Raw genomic sequence first — 9,159 nt, 5'->3', positions numbered from 1 at the left:
TTCAGTCTCCCCGGACATAGTGTCCGACATACCTGCAGAGCGGAGGCTGCTTTCGGCCTCTTCGCTCCTCTTCTTGCCCTCTTGCGGTGGCACTTGACGGTGCTGGGACCAGCATCCTTGTCAACACAGGATCGGCCGAGTCTTCAGGAAGTGGAGCTGAACACCTAATTTGTTCTAGCTTCTTTATCCAGCCTTGGTCAAAGATAAAACTCTTAGTACATCGCTACGTGATAAGCAACTGAGTTGCGGTCAGAAATTGGATGCTTACCAAGTATCCGGATGATTGCAGTCGAGACCGATGTCCTCTAATATGTCCGGCCACTGCTTTTGAGTCTTGAAGAATCGTTGCCACACCCCTTCATGCGTTGTGCCAAAGAATTGCTGAAGGGTCCGCGGTCCTTCCAGATTGAACTCCCACATACTGAGAGGCCGTCGTTGGCACGGGAGGATCCGGCGGACTAGCATCACTTGGATCACGTTGAAAGGACCAACATCCCTATCGAGGATACTCCGGATACAACTTTGAAGCGTCTGTACTTCATCAGCTGATTCCCAGTCTAGCCCCTTATTTATTCATGGTGCGAGCCGCAATGGAGGGCCAGATCAGAACGCCGGTGCGGCGGCCAATTTAGTGCCACGGGGTTCGGTGATATAGAACCACTCCTGCTACCATAAGTTGGAGGTTTCCGCGAAGGTACCTTTTGGCCAGATAGTATTGGCAAGCATGCTCACCATAGCACCGCTGCACTCCGCTTATTCCCCGTTAACTACCTTCGGCTTCACATTAAAAGTCTTGAGCCATAGGCCGAAGTGTGGGGGGATGTGGAGAAAGGCTTCACACACGACGACGAACGCCGAGATGTGAAGGAAAGAGTTCGGAGCTAGATCGTGAAAATCTAGCCCATAATAGAATATGAGGCCGCGAACGAAGGGGTGAAGAGCGAACCCTAGCCCGCGGAGGAAGTGGGAGATGAATACAACGCTCTCGCCGGATTTTGGTGTGGGGATGACCTGCCCTTTAGTAGGGAGCCTGTGGGGGATTTCCGCAGTCAGGTACCTCGCCTTCCAAAGCTTCGCGATATCCTCCTCGGTGACCGAGGAGGCTGCCCACCTACCTGGGGAGATAGATCCGGACATAACTAGAGAGCCTGGTAACAATGGAAGAAATTGAATCCTGGGTGTTGGTGCCTGGGGTTGGGGAGGTTGAGGAAGAGGTAGGCGCATGGGAGAAAGACAAATCTGTGCCCCTTTATAAAGTCAAAGGAATATCGAACGCCTCCTCACGGGCCTTAAAGCTCGCCTATTCCCAAGGGATCGCCAAACAACACGGTTGGATTACCCATAGCCATATTGATGAGAATCCCGTTATAAGGGGACACGATCTCTGCTTCGACAAGACGTGCCAATGGAAACCGCATCTCGAAACATGGAGCGGGAAGCTAGAAAAACTGTTCGAAATAATGACCGTGGAGAGACGTGGCGTCTCACTACAAAATATATCAGTAGATGGGACTTGTTTGATATTATACTCTTTGCGGCTGTACGTGGAGCTTGTTTTGCAGAGCCGAACACATTTTCTGTGTTCGAGGACGACTTTGAGGTATTCGGAGGAGGAACCCGCCTTGCAATGCCGAAGACAATCTGCGCGCCGGACACATCGTCATTGATGCCTGGTTCAGGGGCTACTGAGGGAGTCCTAGATTAAGGGGTCCTCGGGAGTCTGGCCTATGTGACGTGAGCCGGTGTAACATCCCAAATTTTCAATTTGGAGTTATACATAGATCATTCATGCATATCATATTTCATTTGCATATTTGCTTTGCGATCCTAGAAATTCTAAGCAACTCAAGGGTCATTTGTTTTAATTATTTTTCTCTCTGAAAATATTTCGTATAAAAAATTATATGAGAGGGGATAATATGACTTCCCCAAAATAATGAAATATTGGAGGAAAATATTAAAAACAAATAAAAAATTTATTTGGATTTTATTGCTATTTTATTTGAGTTAGGAAAAATATGCGTTTTTCAAAATTTGCATTAGAGTCCTAAATAAATGTTCACCTTGTCCGGTAGATTTTTAGAGGACGGGGAAAATATATTTCAGGATTTTTGGAGTCCGTTTAGTATTTCTTTTCTTTGTTTTTCTGCGCGTCAGAATATTAAAAAAACGAACCAACCTTACCGGGCCGTGTCCGCCTGGGACACTGACCCGGTCGGGCCTTTAAAGCCCGAGGCGCCGAGCCGACCCAGCCCAGCCACGCGCCCAAAACCCTAGACCCACTCCCGAGCCGCCGCCGCCTCGCGCCGCGCCGCCTCGCCGTCCCGCCGCTGCCATCGATCTCGCCGGAGGTAGCCGCCGCCGCCGGTTTTCGTCGGAAAACCATTCGGTTTTTTGAAAACCTAGATTCATTTTTTTAATAGATCGGTTCGGTTTTTTTTTTCTGTGGTTTAGTTATTTTGCGGACATTCGTCCGTACGTTCGTTTTAACGAACGCCGTTCACCCGTTAGTCACGGACAGCGAACGTTCGTTCGTTAGCCTGTTCGTCAGTTTTTCCTTTTTCCAGGGGTTTTCCGCGATTATATTCGATCGCGATTTCTGACCCAATTTTCATTTTAGTTTATCTTTTCGCTCGTTTATTGGAATCAGGCGATTCAAGCACCTAGATCTTCGTCTCAAAGCCCTCTTTGTGTTTAACCAACTTGAACAAGATTTTGGTACTGTTAAATTTGACTTTAGTCCAGATTAGTAAACGGATCATGTTTCTTTTGTAGTTTGAGTTTCGTTGCTCCGTTTGATTTGATTCTTTTTGCAAATCGAATCTCTTCAGTTGAGTTTCAGACACGATCTTCTTATTTCAGTTTTACCCGTGCATCTTTGATTGATTGCTTATGTATGCTATTGTTTGTTTGCAATAGAATTCCCGAAGTGCGAAGCGTGCTACTACGAGTCTCTAGGTTTTGTGGATCGTCAGCAAGGCAAGTAACACATTGATCATATTCTTTTCATACCCAGTTTTATGCATTAGACTCAATCCTCAAACACTGCATGATTAGGATGTGATTAACTTGTGGGTATTGGGAAGTAGATGATCAGGTAGAACCTATTGCCCTGTTTATTACCAAACCTTGGGAGTTACTTCTACGTTATGCTTATACTGCTATGCTATGCTCGTAGACGTGGTTTGGGTGAGTGAATCCATGACAGATGTGAGATGATTATTTAATGGTTCAACTTAAGGTGGCAACTTTAATACACATCTGGGTGGATTGCTTGTTTTGGACACCTGGAGAATCCAGTGTTGTCCTAGGATATCCCGGAGTACCCGTGTGATAATCCTACGGTCCGCCACCCAGGCTCAAAGGGATCTGAGATATTTCATGCTAGAAACTTCTGTGTGCAGCCACAAGCTATTATGGGCTCTAGCATAGTTGAGTAAGTTGCATGACCTCTTCCAGTGGTAGGCTAGTAGATGTAGAGGGATGTAGGTTGGTACTGTCTACCCGGGGTTAGAGTTAATGCTTCAGAAAGACTGTGTCTCGGTCATCCGTTTCTCAAACACCATGAAGTGCGAGAAATCCAACGGGGGAGATCGAGTCTTGTGGGGAAAAGTGCGCAAACCTCTGCAGAGTGTAGAATCTAATCATGTTTAGATGTGTCCCCAGTTATGGACATCTTGAATATCTAGTACCTAAATTATCATATGTATCTCATCACTCTAATTTAATTTGTTGGGTTGATAATTACTTTTAATTGGGATTGAGTTGGAGGTACCTTCTCAATGTTGTTCAACCACCATGATAGTTAAATAAAATATATTCCTTTGTTGTAGGAAAAAAATTGGCTTTTCGCGAAACAATATAACCATAGAGCCTTTCTACCAGCCAAATATGCATATAGTGATAGCATTATTTCTGTTCTTGCTCTATTGTGTTATATTGCCAGCATATTCCATGTGCTGACCCATTTTTGGGCTGCAACGTATCATGTTGCAGACTTTTCAGACGACGAGTAAAGGTGCGATAGGTCGTTGTTGTGCATCTCAGCTATGCCGTTGGAGTTGATGGACTCACTTATCTTCCAAGTCTTCCGCTGTTATCTTATTTAGATGGCCTTAAGCCATATTTATTGTGATAAGTTCTCTTTTGAGACATTCGATGTAATAAGTGTGTGATTGCTACTCTGTTATAAATCCTTCGAGTACTGTGTGTGTCAGCATTACCGATCCAGGGATGACACGGAAGCACAGAGACTTGACCGTTTGAGGTGGGGTCGCTGCAGCCGGACTGATGGGCCATGAAGATACAAGATAGAAGACTTCCTCCCGTGTCCGGTTGGGACTCTCCTTTGCGTGGATGGCAAGCTTGGCATTCGGATATGAAGATTCCTTCCTCTGTAAACCGACTCTGTACAACCCTAGGCCCCTCTGGTGTCTATATAAATCGGAGGGTTTAATCCGTAGAGGAACAATCATAATCATACAGCCTAGACATCTAGGGTTTAGCCATTACGATCTCGTGGTAGATCAACTATTGTAATCCTCATATTCATCAAGATCAATCAAGCAGGAAGTAGGGTATTACCTCCATCAAGAGGGCCCGAACCTGGGTAAACATCGTGTCCCCCGTCTCCTCTTACCATCGACCTTAGACGCACAGTTCGGGACCCCCTACCCGAGATCCGCCAGTTTCGACACCGACAGTCGGCATCAGGGTCGCGAAGATGAAGGTGGCTGAAGACGCGCGTCAGGGCTGATGAGGAGAGCGCGCGGGCTTCCCCCTCCACCATAGGGCCGATCCCGTTGATGAAGCCCTCGAGCGCCATGAAAAGCTGAGGGAGTAGCTGGACGGGGCCCTCATCATCAGTCTCCAACGGCTTCTCCAAGCCCTTCATTGAGCTCCTCAGCTCAAGAGATTTGAAGGCCACGCGATCCTCGGTGATGGTTGCTGCAACTATGTCGGTATTTCCCCGGAGAGGGAGGGATGATGTACCACAGCGATGGTAGGTATTTCCTTTAGTAATGAAACCATAGTATCGAACCAGTAGGAGAACCAAGCAACACAACGTAAACAACACCTGCACACAAACAACAACACCTCGCAACCCGACGAGTTAAAGGGGTTGTCAATCCCTTCCGGGGTACGATGCCTCAAGATAGGCAAACGGACGTGAGGTAAATTGTAGTAGATTGATAGATCGAACGCCAAATAAAATAAATAAAGATAAAACGCAGCAAGGTATTTTTGTATTTTTGGATTAATAGATCTGAATAAAAACGCAAAGGAAAAGTAGATCGCAAGGCAAATATATGAGCAAGAAGACCCGGGGGCCGTAGGTTTCACTAGTGGCTTCTCTCGAGAAAATAGCAAACGGTGGGTAAACAAATTACTGTTGGGCAATTGATAGGCTTCAAATAATTATGACGATATCCAGGCAATGATCATTACATAGGCATCACGTCCAAGATTAGTAGACCGATTCCAGCCTGCATCTACTACTATTACTCCACACATCGACCGCTATCCAGCATGCATCTAGTGTATTAAGTTCATGGAAAAACGGAGTAATGCAATAAGAACGATGACATGATATAGACAAGATCCGTTATCTATTGCAGCAGATAGGGATCCCGTCTTTTTATCCTTAGTAGCAACGATACATACGTGTCGGTTCCCTTTCTGTTACTGGGATCAAGCACCGTAAGATCGAACCCACTACCGGGCACCTCTTCCCATTGCAAGATAAATAGATCAAGTTGGCCAAACAAAACCCAAATATCGGAGAAGAAATACGAGGCTATAAGAGATCATGCATATATGAGATCAAAGAAACTCAAATAACTTCATGGATATAAAAAGATATAACTGATCATAAACTCAAAGTTCATCACATGCCAACAAACACACCGCAAAAAGAGTTACAACATATGGATCTCCAGGAGACCATTGTATTGAGAATTTGGCGGGAGAGACGAAGCCATCTAGCTACTAACTACGGACTCGAAGGTCTCCAAAGAACTACTCACGCATCATCGCAGAGGCACCAATGGAAGTGGTGAACCCCTCCGTGATGTTGTCTAGATTGGATCTGGTGGTTCTGGACTCTGCGGCGGCTGGATGAATATTTCGTCGACGCTTCTAGGGTTCTGGTATTTTTGGGGTATTTATAGAGCAAAGAGGCGGTCTCGGGGGCACGCGAGGTGGGCACAACCCACCAGGGCGCGCCTAGGCCTCCTGGTGCGCCCTGGTGGGTTGTGCCCCCTTGGGGCACTCCCCAGGTGCAACCAGGGCCCATTGCCTTCCTTCTGGCCCATAAAAAATCATTGTGGAGTTTCGTGGAATTTGGACTCCGTTTGATATTGATTTCCTGTGATGTAAAAAACATGGAAAAAACAGCAACTGGCACTTGGCACTATGTCAATAGGTTAGTACCAAAAATGATATAAAATGACTATAAAATGATTATAAAACATCCAAGATTGATAATGAAACAGCATGGAACAATCAAAAATTATAGATACGTTGGAGACGTATCACTCGGCAAGAACCTTCGCCTTGGCCTCCAGCTGGACCTTCTCCGCTTCCACCTTCTTCTCCAGCTCCTCCAGCGGCTGCATTCTATGGCCTGCGCCCTCACCGACTGCTCTAGCTCGGTGTCACGACTAGCGACCGCGTCTTCTCGGGCCCTCATCTTCTCCTCCCATGCCTTGTGATCACGAGCCTCGGCCGCGCGCTCGTTGCGCATGGTCTCCAGCTCGGCCTCCACCAACCGGCAGCGTTCCTTGGTGGCCTCGGCATCCTTCTGCGCCGCGTCATGGGCGACAGCGGCTAGACCAGCGGCCCGCTCGCATTCCTTGGAAGCTGCTATGGCCTGGCTCCATGCTGCCCTGACGGACGCGCCAGAACGCAGCCACCCCAAAATCAGCTCCAGGCGTCCTGACGCCAGGCGGCGGTCGGGGCCTTGGAGGTCTTCCCGATGCCGGGTCAGCACAGAAAGAGCCTCCTCCAGAGCATCAGGTGAAGCAGAAGGACCACGAGCCAGCGGCATAATGGGAGGAGGAGGAGACAGCGTCATCACCAAGGCCTGCGAGTTGGTAGCAGCAGAAAAAGAAACTGGGGGCTCCTGAACCTTTGGGGCCTCGGCAGGCGAGCTGGGAGCGGGCGCCTCCAGAGCCGGCTTGGCTGTGGAGGTCGCTTTCTCCTCAGGTTGGTCCTCCGGGCCTCGCGAGGATGACCGGGCCGGTGAGGCACGAGCGTCGTCGCCGCCCTTACGCGCCAGGGGAGGTGTGGCCTTGGTAGGCTGTTGGGTCCCAGAGGGTGCGGACGCTCCCTCTCTCTTCTTCTTCGCCGCCAGTGTTGGCGTGGTGATGCAAAGGAAAAGCGTTAAGAAGCAGCGGCAGAAGCAGGAACAAAATCAGGACAAGGCACTTACTGGTCTACGGCGGCGTAATCCCTTGGCCTCTTCTTAAGCACGAAGCCCGAAGGCTTCGCAGCTTGGGGCGCAGGCGTGCGGGTTCCAGGAGCAGATGAGTGAGCAGCAACTAGGCCGGAAGCAGCACTGCTCAACGTCAGAGCAGGGGCGCCGCCTCGGGAGATCAGCGCCGACCTGCTCTCCATTGGGACCCCAACCAGCGGCTTCTTCGGGGGAGTGACCCTGGACCTCGTGGTGACCCCAGCGGGGGGCAGGGCCTCCCTCGCCGGATGGTCATCGGCGTCGTCGTCGTCGGGGAAGGCGCGGAGGAGATCTGTCATGCGCGGAGGGGAAGTCTCCCCTGCCCCCTCCCGGGTTGCCTCCGAGTTCGGCTCCTCCTCCTCGCCGGAGTCGCCGGAGGACAGCACCACTGGGGCCTCGGCGGGCACCGGCGGCACGAGCCCGTGGTCGTTGAAAACAGGCATGGCGGCAGCGATTTCTGCCCCGTCAGGGTAGTGGTACAGCGGAAGATGGGAGTCCGGCGGGTACCCCTGATCCTCCCCAACCAGGAGGCGGAGGGCTGCGTCCAGCTCCTCGTCGGACAAAGGGTCCGAGCGGAAACGAAACTCGCCCCCTTCGTCCTCAAGCTTCCACAGGGGGCGCGAGCACGCCTGGAGCGGGGCCAGGCGCTGCGCCAGGAACTCCTTTAGTATCATGGCCCCCGTCAACTTCTCCGCCTTTGGGTCGTCAGGCTTTAAGTCCAAGGTCATCTTCTCCAGCACATGCTTCGCCCGGGGGTCGGCGAGCTTCGCGCTGAGCCAACCCTCGTGAGGCGAAGGCATTCCCGTCGGCAGCGTCAGCCGAGGGTAGGAGCATCTGGCATCCATGAGGACGCATTTGTTCCTGAAGCCCTCGGCCTTCTTCCCAGCCTTCGAGATCGCGTTGGTCCCGTTAGCTGCGACGAAGTTAGCACAACCCGAGCAATGGCCATCCTTGTTCCGGAGGTAGAAGAAGTGGTGCAGCAGTGCCACGGAGGGCATCACCCCCATGAATGCCTCGTAGTAAAAGGCGAAGATCAACAGGAGGAGAATGGAATTGGGATGAAGATGGAGAGCATGGAGATTGTAGTGGCTAAGCACGGCATAGAAAAAATCAGAGAAAGGAGGGACCAGTCCGGCAAAGACACTGTTCAAGAAGAAGGGATGGAAGGTACTGCCCGGAGCCTCAGGCTTGGTGGAACCGGCCCGAAGCGCTGCCTCTCTTTCCTCATCGTCGCCGCCCGTCGTCATTCGGCGCGCAGCGGCAAGCTTCTCCTCTGAGACCGTGGGCGCGCTCAAGGCCGGCTCGTACCAGGCAGGCGAGCGCGAGGCCTTAACCTTGTTGGGCGCCATCAGATGCGAGCTCGGGGGGGGGGGTTCCGGCAGATCGGGAGTCTTTGGGGGTGAGAAGGTGGAAGGGGATCTGGAGCATGGCGGAGGAAGGCAATGAAAGCTCTGCGGCACGCACCAGCCTTTTATCAGTCAAGGACAGTTGCCGAGGCAGCGTGGGGAAGCGGAGGCGCCCACGTCCTGTCAATCGCCACGCGTCGACCAAGGCCGCAGGTGGTTGGGGCCCGTGGCGCTCCGCACTTGCCCCATGGCTTCGCCTCGAAGCCAAGTCTGAGCGCGCCTTGGGCCCGGGGGCTACTGTCGGCGTCCTGGGAATGGGGGTACCCAGACTTGCCTGCCTGCAGCCCACGGCGTGGCTCC

This window comes from Triticum aestivum, chromosome 3D (assembly GCF_018294505.1).
Source record: "Triticum aestivum cultivar Chinese Spring chromosome 3D, IWGSC CS RefSeq v2.1, whole genome shotgun sequence".
Classification (NCBI taxonomy): domain Eukaryota; kingdom Viridiplantae; phylum Streptophyta; class Magnoliopsida; order Poales; family Poaceae; genus Triticum; species Triticum aestivum.
Note: the sequence above shows the minus strand (reverse complement) of the source record.